We start from the raw sequence: 21,037 nt of genomic DNA, 5'->3' as shown, positions 1-21,037 counted from the left end.
CTCTCAATCCTAAATATCTATGCCCCAAATACAAGGGCACCTACATACGTAAAAGAAACCTTACTAAAGCTCAAAACACACATTGCACCTCACACAATAATAGTGGGAGACTTCAACACCCCACTCTCATCAATGGACAGATCATGGAAACAGAAATTAAACAGTGATGTCGACAGACTAAGAGAAGTCATGAGCCAAATGGATTTAACGGATATTTATAGAACATTCTATCCTAAAGCAAAAGGATATACCTTCTTCTCAGCTCCTCATGGTACTTTCTCCAAAATTGACCATATAATTGGTCAAAAAACGGGCCTCAACAGGTACAGAAAGATAGAGATAATCCCATGCATGCTATCCGACCACCACGGCCTAAAACTGGTCTTCAATAACAATAATGGAAGAATGCCCACATATACGTGGAAATTGAACAATGCTCTACTCAATGATAACCTGGTCAAGGAAGAAATAAAGAAAAAAATTAAAAACTTTTTAGAATTTAATGAAAATGAAGATACAACATACCCAAACTTATGGGACACAATGAAAGCTGTGCTAAGAGGAAAACTCATAGCGCTGAGTGCCTGCAGAAAGAAACAGGAAAGAGCATATGTCAGCAGCTTGACAGCACACCTAAAAGCTCTAGAACAAAAAGAAGCAAATACACCCAGGAGGAGTAGAAGGCAGGAAATAATCAAACTCAGAGCTGAAATCAACCAAGTAGAAACAAAAAGGACCATAGAAAGAATCAACAGAACCAAAAGTTGGTTCTTTGAGAAAATCAACAAGATAGATAAACCCTTAGCCAGACTAACGAGAGGAGACAGAGAGTGCGTCCAAATTAACAAAATTAGAAATGAAAAGGGAGACATAACTACAGATTCAGAGGAAATTCAAAAAATCATCAGATCTTACTATAAAAACCTATATTCAACAAAATTTGAAAATCTTCAGGAAATGGACAATTTCCTAGACAGATACCAGGTATCGAAGTTAAATCAGGAACAGATAAACCAGTTAAACAACCCCATAACTCCTAAGGAAATAGAAGCAGTCATTAAAGGTCTTCCAACCAAAAAGAGCCCAGGTCCAGACGGGTTTAGTGCAGAATTCTATCAAACCTTCAGAGAAGACCTCATACCAATATTATCCAAACTATTCCACAAAATTGAAACAGATGGAGCACTACCGAATTCCTTCTACAAAGCCACAATTACTCTTATACCTAAACCACACAAAGACACAACAAAGAAAGAGAACTTCAGACCAATTTCCCTTATGAATATCGACGCAAAAATACTCAATAAAATTCTGGCAAACCGAATTCAAGAGCACATCAAAACAATCATCCACCATGATCAAGTAGGCTTCATCCCAGGCATGCAGGGATGGCTTAATATACGGAAAACCATCAACGTGATCCATCATATAAACAAACTGAAAGAACAAAACCACATGATCATTTCATTAGATGCTGAGAAAGCATTTGACAAAATTCAACACCCCTTCATGATAAAAGTCCTGGAAAGAATAGGAATTCAAGGCCCATACCTAAACATAATAAAAGCCATATACAGCAAACCAGTTGCTAACATTAAACTAAATGGAGAGAAACTCGAAGCAATCCCACTAAAATCAGGGACTAGACAAGGCTGCCCACTCTCTCCCTACTTATTCAATATAGATCTTGAAGTTCTAGCCAGAGCAATCAGACAACAAAAGGAGATCAAGGGGATACAGATCGGAAAAGAAGAAGTCAAAATATCACTATTTGCAGATGACATGATAATATATTTAAGTGATCCCAAAAGTTCCACCAGAGAACTACTAAAGCTGATAAACAACTTCAGCAAAGTGGCTGGGTATAAAATTAACTCAAATAAATCAGTTGCCTTCCTCTATACAAAAGAGAAACAAGCCGAGAAAGAAATTAGGGAAACGACACCATTCATAATAGACCCAAATAATATAAAGTACCTCGGTGTGACTTTAACCAAGCAAGTAAAAGATCTGTACAATAAGAACTTCAAGACACTGAGGAAAGAAATTGAAGAAGACCTCAGAAGATGGAAAGATCTCCCATGCTCATGGATTGGCAGGATTAATATGGTAAAAATGGCCATTTTACCAAAAGCAATCTACAGATTCAATCAATCCCCATCAAAATACCAATCCAATTCTTCAAAGAGTTAGACAGAACAATTTGCAAATTCATCTGGAATAACAAAAAACCCAGGATAGCTAAAGCTATCCTCAACAATAAAAGGACTTCAGGGGGAATCACTATCCCTGAACTCAAGCAGTATTACAGAGCAATAGTGATAAAAACTGCATGGTATTGGTACAGAGACAGACAGATAGACCAATGGAATAGAATTGAAGACCCAGAAATGAACCCACACACCTATGGTCACTTGATTTTTGACAAAGGAGCCAAAACCATCCAATGGAAAAAAGATAGCATTTTCAGCAAATGGTGCTGGTTCAACTGGAGGGCAACATGTAGAAGAATGCAGATCGATCCATGCTTATCACCCTGTACAAAGCTTAAGTCCAAGTGGATCAAGGACCTCCACATCAAACCAGACACACTCAAACTAATAGAAGAAAAACTAGGGAAGCATCTGGAACACATGGGCACTGGAAAAAATTTCCTGAACAAAACACCAATGGCTTATGCTCTAAGATCAAGAATCGACAAATGGGATCTCATAAAACTGCAAAGCTTCTGTAAGGCAAAGGACACGGTGGTTAGGACAAAACAGCAACCAACAGATTGGGAAAAGATCTTTACCAATCCTACAACAGATAGAGGCCTTATATCCAAAATATACAAAGAACTCAAGAAGTTAGACCGCAGGGAAACAAATAACCCTATTAAAAAATGGGGTTCAGAGCTAAACAAGGAATTCACAGCTGAGGAATGCCGAATGGCTCAGAAACACCTAAAGAAATGTTCAACATCTTTAGTCATAAGGGAAATGCAAATCAAAACAACCCTGAGATTTCACCTCACACAAGTGCGATTGGCTAAGATCAAAAACTCAGGTTACAGCAGATGCTGGCAAGGATGTGGAGAAAGAGGAACACTCCTCCATTGTTGGTGGGATTGCAGACTGGTAAAACCATTCTGGAAATCAGTCTGGAGGTTCCTCAGAAAATTGGACATTGAACTGCCTGAGGATCCAGCTATACCTCTCTTGGGCATATACCCAAAAGATGCCTCAACATATAAAAGAGACACGTGCTCCACTATGTTCATCGCAGCCTTATTTATAATAGCCAGAAGCTGGAAAGAACCCAGATGCCCTTCAACAGAGGAATGGATACAGAAAATGTGGTACATCTACACAATGGAATATTACTCAGCTATCAAAAACAACGAGTCTATGAAATTCGTAGGCAAATGGTTGGAACTGGAAAATATCATCCTGAGTGAGCTAACCCAATCACAGAAAGACATACATGGTATGCACTCATTGATAAGTGGCTATTAGCCCAAATGCTTGAATTACCCTAGATCCCTAGAACAAATGAAACTCAAGACGGGTGATCAAAATGTGAATGCTTCACTCCTTCTTTAAATGAGGAAAAAGAATACCCTTGGCTGGGAAGGGAGAGGCAAAGATTAAAACAGAGACTGAAGGAACACCCATTCAGAGCCTGCCCCACAGGTGGCCCATACATATACAGCCACCCAATTGGACAAGATGGATGAAGCAAAGAAGTGCAGACCGACAGGAGCCGGATGTAGATCGCTCCTGAGAGACACAGCCAGAATACAGCAAATACAGAGGCGAATGCCAGCAGCAAACCACTGAGCTGAGAATAGGTCCCCGTTGAAGGAATCAGAGAAAGAACTGGAAGAGCTTGAAGGGGCACGAGACCCCAAAAGTACAACAATGTCAAGCAACCAGAGCTTCCAGGGACTAAGCCACTACCTAAAGACTATATATGGACTGACCCTGGACTCTGACCCCATAGGTAGCAATGAATATCCTAGTAAGAGCACCAGTGCAAGGGGAAGCCCTGGGTCCTGCTAAGACTGAACCCCCAGTGAACTAGACTATGGGGGGAGGGCGGCAATGGGGGGAGGGTTGGGAGGGGAACACCCATAAGGAAGGGGAGGGGGGAGGGGGATTTTGCCCGGAAACCGGGAAAGGGAATAACACTTGAAATGTATATAAGAAATACTCAAGTTAATAAAAAAAAATACTACAAAAATAAATAAGTCTTGAGCCACAAAAAAAAAAAAAAAGAAATACTCAAGTTAATAAAAAAAGAAAAAGAAAAAAAATTGTTTAGTCTTCATGATGGGTGTGACTTTGAGTTTTATGCTTATATTATTACCCTGGGAGAGAGTGCAAGATACAAGCTTTTCTGGTTTCAGACTAAGGTACAGAGTATTTTGGGAGAAAGATTTTGTCCTTGTGTTTTTAAAAATTGTGATTAGGCTCTGGAAGCCTCACAGAGTCATAATGATCAGATTTGAGAGCGGTTGACCGCCTGAAAAAATATATTCAGGAGAATCAAACAAAAAGATATCTCGATTCTAAACCTTTGTCTTGAGAGTTGTATTCTGCAGAGTGTGCCTACTTGGAATCCTGGTCTCAGTGACTTTCAGCTGGGTCCAGTCAGGACACATCGGCTATCGAATCTGCTTCATTCTTCATACCCTCTACCCCTAAGGATATCTCAACGCCAGTGTACACCTTGAAGAAGTCATGGAGAAGTCCTTGTCTCAATTCCCTAGAATTTGTGAGGTGGGGCTGGAATTGGTTATTCTAAAGTTGTTTTTATAAAGAATTTGAAATTGGCTGAAATTTAGCAGGGAGGAATAAGATAGATTGAGCTATACAGTCAGAATCGCTTTTGGTAACTAAGCTTAATCTTATCTTTCTTTGGGTATAGAATTTATTTGACAAAAAAAATTTAAAAGTACAAGAAGAGCCAGTCCTAATGTTGTTGTCATTACAAACTTCTGAGTTGATGACACCTATGACTTAAGATTCACATAGCAAAGTCATGGCTCTGACTTTGTGAGAGAACTTTCAAGACAATATTAAGATATAAAGACAACAGTCCAGATTGTCTTAGACAGATAGACGATTTTCAACAATGTCAGATACACAACATTTGAGATTTAAAGTTATTATTCATCGTTAGTTGCTCCTAACAGTTCCCCTTTGGCAGATTTAATGAAGAATTTGAACATCTCTACCTCCAGGTGAGGAAATATTTGTGGCTAGGCAGTCACTGGGAAAAAATGCCTGTTTCATCTGCAGATTAATACTATCCAGAAAAGGACAAATTATGCAGAGGATTTGACTATAAACCTGCCACTACAGGGTCATCAGACCTTCCAAGTCTGCATTTCAAGAGGCTGTCAGTTGATCTTGGGACAGAAGGCTGAAGACTTACGTTCACATGTTGCTAACAGGGGACTGTGCTAGTGGAGATTTGTCTCTACAACCTCTCAGTTCTAGACGTCCTCTCAGGCTTCCTATGTGCATAGATATTTGGTCATTCTCAGATTTCTGCCGGGGTTGGAGACTGATTATAGTCTCATTGCTTATCAAGCTGTATAACTATGAATATACATATTTTATTGGATAGTTATCAGATAGTACACAAGCGAGCCAAGACATAATATAGATTTTAAGCCTTCCTGAAGCTGGAATGAAGAACTAAATGTTCTTTCTAACTGGTATAGTGATGGACTGGGTGTTGAGGATATAATCTGTTTAAAAATTGTAGGACGGTAATAATCTTACTCAATTGATATGTAAATGAAAAGGCTGTTTAACTGGACAAAAAGGGAGAAACGTTGTTTACACTGAAGTTATCTGTATTTTGATGCTAATCCACTGCCCCGAGGACAGCGCCTTGTCCTGTCCTCAGAACGCACATGACTTCCCCAGAACCACTTCCCAACTAAGTTTGTAAAGTACAGGTGGGGGGCAGGTACAGGGAGAAGGAGGCCTGTCATTGGAGGAGAAGGAAGAAAGGGCGGAGAGATGTTTGAAGGAAGTAGAAGAGACTAGAGGAAAAGGAGAGACAGGAAGAGGAAAGGGTGAGAAGCCGCGGCAGGTTAGGTTAAGATTCTGTTCTGTGTATTTGCTGGTTGTTATTAATGTTCCTGAGGGATGGATGGTACCAGGCTTTGTATGCTGAAGTGGGCTATTATATCTTATCAATTGGGTCAAAGATTATTGTGTTGTGTGTTCTTTTATGTGAGGTTTTGACTGTAAGAACGTGTGCGGCAGTAAGAGACACTGGGCAGCTGAGGAGTGGGATGTATTCAACGAAGATATCTAGCAGAGACGTGGGAAATGACGGTGCCAGAGATAGCGGGTAAAAGACGACTTTTTATTTTTTATATTTTTGCAACAACACATTCACTTCTGTATTTGACATGCTCTTGGTGTGTCCCTTAGGGCAGATCTATATCAGGTTCCTGACAGAATGTGCTTCTTAGGTTCATCAATCTAGTCTAATTTTGGTGGCTGATTTTATATATATATATATATATATATATATATATATATATATATATATATACACATATACATATACATACATATATACATACATATATATATATACATACATATATATATATATATATATATATATATATATATATATATATATATCTTTTGGTGGTTCCTACACCTATGAGATTATGTGGAATTTTAACATGGATTCTGAGCAGCTACGTCAAGAATGTAGAATCCACAAACAGCAATGCCAAGTAGACTCGCTCCTGTTCTTATGAGCCTAATAAAGTTGAGGTTTCACTGGACCTCAAATTCTTCCCTCCCTGCCAATCCTCCTGTATCTTATGTTTGGCCTGAAGAAAGAATCATTTTAAAACATCCAAAACCCTGAAATCTCACCCTTGGAACACGGGAAGGTAGATATTACAGAAATGATATCTAATGGGACTACATAGTCCACGCTGTCCTTTGATTTACTCAGGCAGTTATTTTTTTTGCATAAAATAAAAATTTGGGAGTTTATCATTTGAAGTAGGTACACAATATTGACACCATTACATTCACTCTTTAGCTTGGCCAGCTTTGTTGAGAAAATCATTGCAAAAAACTAGAATTGGAAAACGGAATTTGTGAGTCCACATTCAGGAATATCTATAAAGTCCCCTATCAAGGAATGAACAATTACAAAATGAAATGCAAAATCCACAAAATTAAATATCTGTAGGGAAACAGTGGCCTTTGGGAAACAGATAGAACCTGGGAAATTGAACTGTTTGTCACAGGAATGGGCCTGATAATAAAATAGTTATCCAGAAGAGTCTCCTACATCCCATGTTCCTAGATCTTTTCTACCCATGCCAAGACCCTGAATAACTTCTCCATCCAGAGCATGTAATAAAGCAGAGAGAAGTCTTTAGGTTTAGAGAGATGGAGTACGTAAAGTTTTCCACTGTGTGACAGGAGACACACCTGGAAAGGGCATCCTCGAATCTGATCAATGAAAGGAAAGGTGTTTAACAGGTAAACTGCGGCACGTCTCAGTGACATCATCATTAGGCCTTCCCTGAAAAATCTATTGTAACCTGGAGAGACCCAGCATCTGTGATGTCACAGTGTTGTCGTGACTGCAACTCCCTCTCAGATATCCCTTCAGGACCTCTAGGGGTTACTAATTGGCCTCTAATTCAGAGTAAACAGCCATTTGGGAGGGAGAACAAAGAGGATGAAGAGATCAGAGACGGGGAGAAGGAAGCTGCCTTCTTTTTTGGAATAAAAAAAGGAACAAACACGTGGTCCTTGGGAAAGCCCAGTGAGTCTTTGGTTCAGATTGAGTGGGAATGCTGAAGAGACAGCCTTGATGTGAGCCTCCATATATGGGGAACAGAAGCTGGAGCCTCCCAAAAACATCTGGACTTCCCTGTTATTATGGTTCTTGGAAGTCAGAGAATTTATATCATTCATTTCTTTATTTCAAAAGCCAAGTGTTGGGAAGGGCACAGTTGTTTTCCTGAGAGCTCACGGCCTTTATTCTTTTTGTCAAAAAGAAAGTGCCCTAAGGAGGAAGGGATGGACAATATTGTGTCCTCAGCTCAGAGTAAACTCCTCCAGGTTTTGGATGTGTTTGCTGCCGTTTGTGTCTGACACTGACTTCTGGGAGAGAGAAGTGCTTCTGGTTGAGGCTTCATCATGTCAGTCTTTCCACTAGTATTACTCTGACTACCACTTTAGATTTCCAAGTCAATAGATGTGATTAGTTGTCAGTTTTATATCTTTCTTTTTTTTTTTTACTCTTTAGCAAATTTTATTGTTTTTTTAATTGGATATTTCTATATTTAAATTTAAAATATTATTTCATTTCCCAGATTCCTGCTTATAACATACAGACACGTTCCGCCCCCTTCTTCTCAAACCCCATTTTCTGCCAATTGACATTCCCTTGAACTTGGAGAGAAACCTCGGGAGGACGAAAGGCTTCTACTCCCGTATGCCCAACAAGGATGCGGAGAAGGAACCCGGCCTTCTGCCTTGGTATAAAAATAAGAGCGAATATGTGGTCCTTGGGAATGCTAAGTGAGTACTTCGTATGTGTTGAGTGGAGTAACTTAAGGGATCGCCTTGCGCTTAACCTTCCCCATATGGGAAGCAGGAGCTGAAAGCCTCTCAGAAGCGTCTGGACTCCCATGATCTTATGGTTCCTGGAAGTCGGAGACTTTATATCATTCATTTCTTTACTCCAAACGCCAAGTGTTGGGAAGGGCACAGTTGTTTTCCTGAGAGCTCACGGCCTTTATTGTTTTTGTCCAAAAGAAAAAGGTCCTAAGGAAGGAGGGAAAGACAAGTATTGTGTCTCTAGCTCAGAGTAAACTCCTCCAGGCTTTGGATGCCAATAGTGCAGTTTGTATCTGTCTCTGATATTTGGGAGAGAGAAGTGCTTCTAGTTGAGACTTCATCATCTCTGTCTTTCCACTAGTATTACTCTGATTACCACTTTAGATTTCCGAGTCAATCGGTGTGATTAGTTGCCAGTTTTCTTATCTTTCATATCTTTCTTTTATTTATTTTTTAGCAAATTTTAGTGCTTTTTTAAACTGCATGTTTCGAAATTTACATGTAAAATATTATTTTCTTTTTCATTTTCCTTCCCATAAGATCCCTACCTGTTCACTATCACTACTTTAATCACACTTTCTGCCCCGTGACAATCCCTTGAACTAGAAGACAATCCTGGGTTGGATCAAGGGCTTCTCCTTCCATTGGTGCCCATCAAGGCCATCCTCTTGCACATATCCATTTAGAGCAATTGGTCTGTCCATGTAAAGTCTTTCAATATTGGTCTAGTACCAGGAAGCCCTGGATCATTTGTAATGTTGTTCTTATGGTGTTGAAAGCACCTTCAACTCTTGCAATCCTTTCTCAAAATCTACCAACAAGAGGTCCGTTCTCAGTTCACTGGTTTGCAACTCGCATTCACTTCTGTATTTGACATGCTCTAGCTGTGTATCTATATCCGGTTCCTGGTAGAATGCACTTCATAGCTTCATCAATCTTACCTAGTTTTGGTGGCTGATATATATATATATATATATATATATATATATATATATATATATATATATATATGTGTGTGTGTGTGTGTGTGTGTGTGTGTGTGTGTGTGTCTTTTGGTGACTCCTACAGCTATGAAAATAGGTGGAATTTTAACATGGAATCTGCGCAACTAGGTCAAGAAGGTAGAATCCACAAATGGCATTGCCATATAGACTCTCTCCTGTTCTTATGAACGTATTGAAGTGGAGGTTTCACTGCTGCAGAAGCCATCTTCTTTCTGCCCATCATCCTCTATCTCCTGTTTGGCCTTAAGACAGAGTCATGTTAAAACATCCTAAATCCTTAAATCTGGGCCTGAGACACTGGAATGTAGATATTGCAGATGATATCAAAAGTGACTAGAGAACAGAATTCTAGGCTCCATGTGGTCCTTTGCTTTACTGATATCTGGAAATTTTGGTTAAAATAGGATTTTGGAGTTTATCATTTGTTGTCAGTACACCATATTTACACTGGTATACTCAGTCTATAGCTGTGCACCTTTGTTGAGAAATCATTGCAAAAAATGGAATAGGAAATCAGAATTTTTGAGTACACATTCAGGAACATTTATAAAATCAGCTATCAAGGAATATACAATAAGAAGTGAAATACAATATTCATTCAACTAAAGGTCTGTAGGAAAAATACTGGCCTTTGGGAGACAGAGAAATTCTAGAAATTGAACTGTATGTCACAGTAATGAACCTGGGAATATAATATTATCTTGGAGAATCTCCTACACTCCATGTTCCTAAATCTTTTCTATCCATGCCAAGCCCCTGACCAAATTTCACCATCCAGAGCATGAAACCACTAATGAAGCAAAGAGAAGTTTGCAGCTTTAGAGAGATGGAGTTTGTAAAGGATTCCACCGTGTCACAGGAGACATACCACCAAAGGGCATCCTTGTATCTGGTAAATGTAAGGAAATCTGTTCAGCAGGTAGGACACGGCAGGTGTCAGTGACATCACCATTAGACCCTCCTTGAAAACTCTATTGTAACCTGGAGATCCCGAGCTTCTCCTGTGAGGTCACAGTGTTGTCGTGACTGCAACTCCCTTTCAGATATTCCTTCAGGACCTCTAGGGTTTACTAACTGGCCTGTAATTCAGAATAACGAGCCATTGGGGAGTGAGAAGAAAGAGGATGAAGAGATCAGAGATGGGGAGAAGGAAGCTGGTCTTCTGACTTGGTATAAAAAAAGGAAGAAATACGTGGTCCTTGGGAAAGCTCAGTGAGTCCCGGGTGGGGGTTGAGTAGGATCACTGAAGAGATAGACTTGATCTGAGCCGTCCACGTTTGGGAGTCAGGAGCTGCGAGCCTCTCAGAAGCATCTGGACTTCTCAGTTCTTATGGAACCTTGAAGTCAGAGAGTTTATATCATTCATTTCTTTATCCCAAAAGTCAAGTGTTTGGAAGGTCATACATGTTTTCCTGAGAGCTCGTGGCATTTATTCTTTTTGTCAATTATAAAAATGTCCTAAGTAAGAAGGGAAAGACAAGAATTGTGTCCTCAGCTCAGAATAAACTCCTCCAGGCTTTGGATTCCTATAGTGCAGTTTGTGTCTTTCACTAATATCTGGGACAGAGAAGTGCTTCTAGTTGAGACTTCATCATCTCAGACTTTCCACTAGTATTTACACTGACTAACACTTTAGATTTCTGAGTCAAATGGTGAGATAAGCTTGCAGTTTTCCTTTCTTTTATTTCTTTCATTTGTATATTTATTTATTTATTTATTTATTTATTTATTTATTTATTTGCAAAACTCTCACATCTCATCCTGGGTGACGATGTAGATTAGACCCATCGGATGAAATGAATTGAAAAACTCTCCTGGGAATTAAAGTGTTGAGGAAATCACGTTGATGTATCATAAATGCAGAGCCAAGAGCAATGTTCAGACTAGTCTGGGGAGATGCTGCCTTCATCAGAGACCACAGACCTTTGGTGGAGAATGACTCAGTATTAAGCTGGGAAGGGAAAATGATGGTTGATATTGTTCTAGTAGGTCTCACAACATTAAAAAGTGTTTCTTCCAGATCACTGAATGATTATTGTAAAGCAAATCCCGGAATGCACTTATGAGACCCACCATCAGCCTGTGAAATAATGTGTGAAAGAGGAATCTGTGTCTCTTCAGGGACAAACTGTTGCTTTCAAACCAACAGTGAAGTGTCCATTATCTGAATGACACATAGATATATACACGTTATAGCAGGACGGATACAGAGTTTCTTCAGGTCCATGAATGAGGTATTCAGCAGTTGACCTGGCTCAGCAATAAAGGTAATTTTTCCCAACTCTGAGACCTGAGCTCCTTCACTAGGAGCCCCATGATTGAAGGAAACAACAAACTTCAGACAACTTGCCTCAGATTTTTATGTAGTTCAGGTTTCCTGGTCTTGGTCCTCAGAAGGAAGGACATCTTGCTTTCCAATTTTTTTATTTCTGTTCCATTAGGTTTCCATTCAATGCCTCAAATGTCACCCAATTTAACTGTACGTCTCTACATTCCCTCCATTGTCATCCTCTTTCCTCTGTCTTCACATTTGACATTCCCGTCCCTGACCGTGTCCCTCTGCAATCCATAAGTACATTTGTACGTCCCAAAGTGAGTACAGTCTGGACCACATCCCTTGACTTTTACACTCAACTGATCATACCGACACAGTGTGGAGAATTAACATTCAGATTAAAGTGAAAATGGATCCCATTTTCCTTTTTTTGATCTTGATTATCTCATCTATGACGACTTTCACAAGATCCATTCATTGTCCTGAAAATTAAATGCTTTCCCTTTCCAATCTGTAAAAATTCTTGTCTATCCTATAATCCTTCTCTCTGCTGCACTCAGGCAAATAAATTATTGTGCACTTATGATAGGTTCCTATTGCTACATTTTTTTTTGGTTCTTTCTTTCGGAGCTGGGGACCGAACCCAGGGACTTGCGCTTCCTAGGTAAGCGCTCTAACCACTGAGCTAAATCCCCAGCCCCTACTATTGCTATTTTAATTCCGTTGCCAAGAACTATAGAAAATAAGAAGGACTGTATCAAAGCATCATATGAAAATCAGACTAAGGGAATGTGGACATTGGAAACTTGTAACTGAGCTGAAACTCTTGCTAGAGACAAACTGCTGTAAAAGGTCTTCTCTAGATTCCTGGTGTCATAGTTGGTTTTCCCCAACAGATAGTAAAGGACGCATCTCTCTGTACAGAGGAATCGGACTAGTCACAATGAGCACACACTATGCACCACATACTTTAACGATGGCTGACTATTTGTAAAGTCCTAGAATCCATTAGTTTATTAGTCCAAAAGGCTAGATGTCTCATCTGGTCATTGGTATATGGATAAATCTTCAGTATGCAGGTTCTAATGTCTGTGAGGTTTTGGTTGCATTGTGAGTGCAAACATGAAAAACTGAAAGCTTCTTTCTTCCATGTTTTCTATGGGAATTCAAGTAGAATGCATGGGTAAGAATACATTGGGATTGCGATTCTCAGACAGACAGTATCGTCAACTGAACTTTCTTTTCTGGGAAGCTGCACCCTGTCAGCCTGTCTCAGGTGTATGTGAACTGCAAGATCCAGTCTGGGAAGGCCGACCTGTTCATCGATTCCCACCTGCCCCTATTACAGAAATACCCAAGACTTCCTCAATCAACTCCTTTGCAAACATGGTCTTCTGGGATTTGAAGACATCACAGCCACTAACAACACCAATGAGATTCAAGATTCCTTACGCAAGCTCACTGGAGTGAGAACAGTTCCTTGGGCCTTTACATGTAGAGAAAGACTGAATAGGCAGACACGTGATCTAATCTCCCTCCAACAGCATGAGGAGATGATGATGTGGCTGAAGCAAATTGGAGCTCTGCAGGTATGAAAAGGGTGTCCGTAAATCCCGTGCTGACAGCAGACATTCAGCCATGCTGAGGACAGTGCACCTGAGAGATGACGTGCATCACAGAGGAGGAGAGTATTTTCTTATGATTGGGATTTTCTACAAATTGGTTTTATTCTATTCCTCAGTGCAAAAATCTGTTCCTGTTTGCCTCAAACCATGGGGTAGTGAAATTTAAGAGACAACAGAGGTTTGATTATTCAGTCTTCACATGCTGACATGTCTCTACTTCTAAGTCCATGTTTCACAATCCAGTGCATCTAAATCTCCAATGAATCAGTTACTGTTTTTCTACCATGCTGTTCTGCTGAGGTCATTTTGCAGAAGTCCACTTCCTAATGATTATTAAAACAATGAATATTGTGAAGTTGTTTATGATCTACACACAGGCCTTTCACACCCCAAGCATGTACCATCCCACTTCTGCATTTGCAGCTCTCAGCCAGTGTTCTCACCCTCTCCATCCAGCAACCCACAGACGTCCACACTTGTATGAGGACGCTGTCTGAAAAACAGATGAATAGCTTTATTATAGTTGTTCTTCACTGTAGCCACATTAACACAGACGGCAGAGCATATGATGCATTCGGCTCTGTTTGTAATGCTTAATTGCCCATAAAGTCGCAAAGAGTTGTGAGTTGATTCTGACCGAGGACCGGCAAGGTCAAATATGAAATGCAAAATTTCAGAACTCTCCTTCCAAGGCTGTTGTTAAATAAGTTGTTTGCAAAACACTGTCCTAATAAATTTATTCCATTCTCACTTTGATATTTTGCTTTGGTGTCTTGAAGTGACGTTTAATTATCATTGAAATGCAGGTCACCTCTATGGTCTCCAGTGAGAAGGATTCATCCCTCAAAAGCATGTATCTGCAGATGCCTGAAAAAAAAAATATAAAGAATAGATCTTGATAAAGTTCTAGGGTAAAGAGGCAACATCCTACTGCAAAGATCCATAAAAGAAGTACACTTGACATTGACTTTGTATTATGCAGAAATTCTTCAAATATTCCCTCTATCTTAGGGGTATAAATAATCTCAGATGAATATTTGACAACCAAGGGAAGCCTTTAGAATCACTTACCCTTTTCAATAATAGTTTTGAGCAAATTGAACACTAAAAGATCACAAAGAAGAAACGGATATAATCAAAAGATACATGTGGGTCAGCTCTAACTCTCATAGTCAAGGTGACATTGGACACGCTTATTATGGTCATGGATTGCTCATGGATTGACCATTATTGTCATGGATTTACCATGACACGCTCATAATGGTCATGGATTGCTCATGGATTGACGATTATTGTCATGGATTGACCACGAAACGCTCATTATGATCATGGATTGCTCATGGATTGACCATTATTGTCATGGATTGACTATTTTTGTCATGGATTGACCATTATTGTCATAGATTGAACATGACACGCTCATTATGGTCATGGATTGCTCATGGATTGACGATTATTGTCATGGATTGAACATGACACGCTCATCATGGTCATGGATTGCTCATGGTTGACCATTAGTGTCATGGATTGACCATTATTGTCATGGATTGACCATGACACGCTCATTATGGTCATGGATTGCTCATGGATTGATGATTATTGTCATGGATTGACCACGACACGCTCAGTATGGTCATGGATTGCTCATGGATTGACAATTATTGTCATTGATTGACCATGACACGCTCATTATGGTCCTGGATTGCTCATGGATTGACCTTTAGTGTCATGGATAGACCATTATTGTCATGGATTGACCATGACACGCTCATTATGGTCATGGATTGCTCATGGATTGACCAGTATGTCATGGATTGACCATTACACGCTCATTATGGTCATGGATTGCTCATGGATTGACCATCATTGTCATGGATTGACCACGACACGCTCATTATGGTCATGGATTGCTCCTGGATTGACCATTATTGTCATGGATTCACCATGACACGCTCATTATGGTCATGGATTGCTCATGGATTGATCATTATTGTCTTGGATTGACCTTGACACGCTCATTATTGTCATGGATTGCTCATGGTTTGACCATTATTGTCTTGGATTGACCATGACACGCTCATTATGGTCATGGATTGCTCATGGATGACCATTATTGTCATGGATTGACCATGACATGCTCATTATGGTCGTGGATTGCTCATGGATTGACCATTATTGTCGTGGATTGACCATGAAATGCTCATTATTGTCATGGATTTCTCATGGATTGACCATTATTGTCATGGATTGACCGTGACACGCAATACATGGTCATGGATTGCTCATGGATTAACCATTATTGTCATGGATTGACCATTACTCGCTCATCATGGTCATGGATTGCTCTTTGATTGACCATTATTGTCATTGATTGACCATGACACGCTCATTATGGTCATGGATTGCTCATGGATTGACCATTATGGTCATGGATTGCCCTGACACGCTCATTATGGCCATGGATTGCTCATGGATTGACCATTATGGTCATGGATTGACCATGACACACTCATTACGGTCATGGATTGCTCATGGATTGACCATTATGGTCATGGATTGACCATGACACGCTCATTATGGAAATGGATTGCTCATGGATTGACCATTATGGTCATGGATTGACCATGACACGCTCATTATGGACATGGATTGCTCATGGATTGACCATTATTGTCATGGATTGACCATGACAGGCTCATTATGGTCATGGATTGCTCATGGTTTGACCATTATTGTCTTGGATTGACCATGACACGCTCATTATGGTCATGGATTGCTCATGGATTGACCATTATTGTCATGGATTGACCATGATACACTCATTATTGTCATGGATTGCTCATGGATTGACCGTTATTGTCATGGATTGACCATGACACGCTCATTATGGACATGGATTGCTCATGGATTGACAATTATTGTCATGGATTGACCATGACATGCTCATTATGGATATGGATTGCTCATGGAATGACCATCATTGTCATGGATTGACCATGAAATGCTCATTACGGTCATGGATTCCTCATGGATTGATGATTATTGTCATGGATTGACCACGACACGCTCATTATGGACATGGATTGCTCATGGATTGACCATTATTGTCATTGATTGACCATTTTTGTCATGGATTGACCATTATTGTCATGGACTGGCCATGACGCGCTCATTATGGTCATGGATTGCTCATGGATTGACCATTATTGTCATGGATTGACAATGACACCCTCATTATGGTCATGAATTGCTCATGGATTAACCATTATTGTCATGCTTTGACCATTATTGTCATGGAATGACCATGACACGCTTATTACGGTCATGGATTGCTCATGGATTGACCAGTATTTCGTGGATTGTCCTTGACACGCTCATTATGGTCATGGATTGCTCATGGATTGACCATTATTGTCATGGATTGAACACGACACGCTCATTATGGTCATGGATTGCTCATGGATTGACCGTTATTGTCATGGATTGACCACGACACGCTCATTATGGTCATGGATTGCTCATGGATTGACCGTTATTGTCATGGATTGACCATGACACGATCATTATGGGAATGGATTGCTCATGGATTGACCATTAGTGTCATGGATAGACCATTATTTTCATGGATTGACCATGACACGCTCATTATGGTCATGGATTGCTCATGGATTGACCATTATTGTCATGGATTGACCACGACACACTCATTATGGTCATGGATTGCTCATGGATTGACCATTATTGTCATGGATTGACCATGACACGCTCATTATGGTCATGGATTGCTCATGGATTGACCATTAGTGTCATGGATAGACCATTATTGTCATGGATTGACCATGACACCCTCATTATGGTCATGAATTGCTCATGGATTGACCATTATTGTCATGCTTTGACAATTATTGTCATGGAATGACCATGACACGCTTATTACGGTCATGGATTGCTCATGGATTGACCAGTATTGTCGTGGATTGTCCTTGACACGCTCATTATGGTCATGGATTGCTCATTTATTGACCATTATTGTCATGGATTGACCACGACGCGCTCATTATGGTCATGGAATGCTCATGGATTGACCATTATTGTCATGTATTGGCCACGACATGCTCATTATGGTCATGGATTGCTCATGGATTGACATTATTGTCATGGATGAACAATAACACACTCATTATGGTCATGGATTGCTCATGGGTTGACCATTATTGTCATGGATTGACCATGACACGCTCATTATGGTCATGGATTGCTCATGGATTGACCGTTAGTGTCATGATGTGACCATGATACGATCATTATGGTCATGGATCGATCATGGATTGACCGTTATTGTCATGGATTGACCATGACACGCTCATTATGGACATGGATTGCTCATGGATTGACAATTATTGTCATGGATTGACCATGACATGCTCATTATGGACATGGATTGCTCATGGATTGACCATTATTGTCATGGATTGACCATGACACGCTCATTATGGTCATGGATTCCTCATGGATTGACGATTTTGTCATGGATTGACCAAGACACGCTCATTATGGTCATGGATTGCTAATGGATTGACCTTTATTGTCATGGATTGACCATGAAACGCTCATTATGGTCATGAATTGCTCATGGATTGACCATTATTGTCATGCTTTGACAATTATTGTCATGGAATGACCATGACACGCTTATTACGGTCATGGATTGCTCATGGATTGACCATTATTGTCATGGATTGACCACGACACACTCATTATGGTCATGCAATGCTCATGGATTGACCATTATTGTCATGGATTGGCCACGACACGCTCATTATGGTCATGGATTGCTCATGGATTGACATTATTGTCATGGATTGACAATGACACACTCATTATGGTCATGGATTGCTCATGGATTGACCATTATTGTCATGGATTGACCATGACACGCTCATTATGGTCATGGATTGATACTGGATTGAGCATTATTGTCTTGGATTGACCATGACACGCTCATTATGGTCATGGATTTCTCATGGATTGACCATTATTGTCTTGGATTGACTGTGACATGCTCATTATGGTCATGGATTGCTCATGGATTGACCATTATTGTCTTTGATTGACCATGACACGCTCATTATGGTCATGGATTGCTCATGGATTGACCGTTATTGTCATGGATTGACCATGACATGCTCATTATGGTCATGGATTGCTAATGGATTGACCATTATTGTCATGGATTGACCATGACATGCTCATTATGGTCATGGATTTCTCATGGATTGACCATTATTGTCGTGGATTGACCATGACACGCTCATTATGGTCATGGATTGCTCATGGTTTGACCATTATTGTCTTGGATTGACCATGACACGCTCATTATGGTCATGGATTGCTCAAGGACTGACCATTAAGGTCATGGATTGACCATGATACGATCATTATGGTCATGGATTGATCATGGATTGACCGTTATTGTCATGGATTGACCATGACACGCTCATTATGGACATGGATTGCTCATGGATTGACAATTATTGTCATGGATTGACCATGACATGCTCATTATGGACATGGATTGCTCATGGGTTGACCATTATTGTCATGGATTGACCATGACACGCTCATTATGGTCATGGATTGCTCATGGATTGACCATTAGTGTCACGGATTGACCATGATACAATCATTATGGTCATGGATTGATCATGGATTGACCGTTATTGTCATGGATTGACCATGACACGCTCATTATGGACATGGATTGCTCATGGATTGACAATTATTGTCATGGATTGACTATGACATGCTCATTATGGACATGGATTGCTCAAGGATTGAACATTATTGTCATGGATTGACCATGACAAGCTCATTATGGTCATGGATTCCTCATGGATTGACGATTTTGTCATGGATTGACCAAGACACGCTCATTATGGTCATGGATTGCTAATGGATTGACCTTTATTGTCATGGATTGACCATGAAACGCTCATTATGGTCATGAATTGCTCATGGATTGACCATTATTGTCATGCTTTGACAATTATTGTCATGGAATGACCATGACACGCTTATTACGGTCATGGATTGCTCATGGATTGACCATTATTGTCATGGATTGACCACGACACGCTCATTATGGTCATGCAATGCTCATGGATTGACCATTATTGTCATGGATTGGCCACGACACGCTCATTATGGTCATGGATTGCTCATGGATTGACATTATTGTCATGGATTGACAATGACACACTCATTATGGTCATGGATTGCTCATGGATTGACCATTATTGTCATGGATTGACCATGACACGCTCATTATGGTCATGGATTGATACTGGATTGAGCATTATTGTCTTGGATTGACCATGACACGCTCATTATGGTCATGGATTGCTCATGGATTGACCATTATTGTCTTGGATTGACTGTGACATGCTCATTATGGTCATGGATTGCTCATGGATTGACCATTATTGTCTTTGATTGACCATGACACGCTCATTATGGTCATGGATTGCTCATGGATTGACCGTTATTGTCATGGATTGACCATGACATGCTCATTATGGTCATGGATTGCTAATGGATTGACCATTATTGTCATGGATTGACCATGACATGCTCATTATGGTCATGGATTTCTCATGGATTGACCATTATTGTCGTGGATTGACCATGACACGCTCATTATGGTCATGGATTGCTCATGGTTTGACCATTATTGTCTTGGATTGACCATGACACGCTCATTATGGTCATGGATTGCTCAAGGACTGACCATTATTGTCATGGATTGACCATGATACGATCATTATGGTCATGGATTGATCATGGATTGACCGTTATTGTCATGGATTGACCATGTCACGCTCATTATGGACATGGATTGCTCATGGATTGACAATTATTGTCATGGATTGACCATGACATGCTCATTATGGACATGGATTGCTCATGGGTTGACCATTATTGTCATGGATTGACCATGACACGCTCATTATGGTCATGGATTGCTCATGGATTGACCATTAGTGTCACGGATTGACCATGATACAAACATTATGGTCATGGATTGATCATGGATTGACCGTTATTGTCATGGATTGACCATGACACGCTCATTATGGACATGGATTGCTCATGGATTGACAATTATTGTCATGGATTGACTATGACATGCTCATTATGGACATGGATTGCTCATGGATTGAACATTATTGTCATGGATTGACCATGACAAGCTCATTATGGTCATGGATTCCTCATGGATTGACGATTTTGTCATGGATTGACCAAGACACGCTCATTATGGTCATGGATTGCTAATGGATTGACCTTTATTGTCATGGATTGACCATGAAACGCTCATTATGGTCATGAATTGCTCATGGATTGACCATTATTGTCATGCTTTGACAATTATTGTCATGGAATGACCATGACACGCTTATTAGGGTCATGGATTGCTCATGGATTGACCAGTATTGTCGTGGATTGTCCTTGACACGCTCATTA

Source organism: Rattus norvegicus, chromosome Y (assembly GCF_036323735.1).
Source record: "Rattus norvegicus strain BN/NHsdMcwi chromosome Y, GRCr8, whole genome shotgun sequence".
NCBI lineage: Eukaryota > Metazoa > Chordata > Mammalia > Rodentia > Muridae > Rattus > Rattus norvegicus.
The sequence above is the reverse complement of the archived record's forward strand: the minus strand, read 5'-3'. Positions refer to the sequence as shown.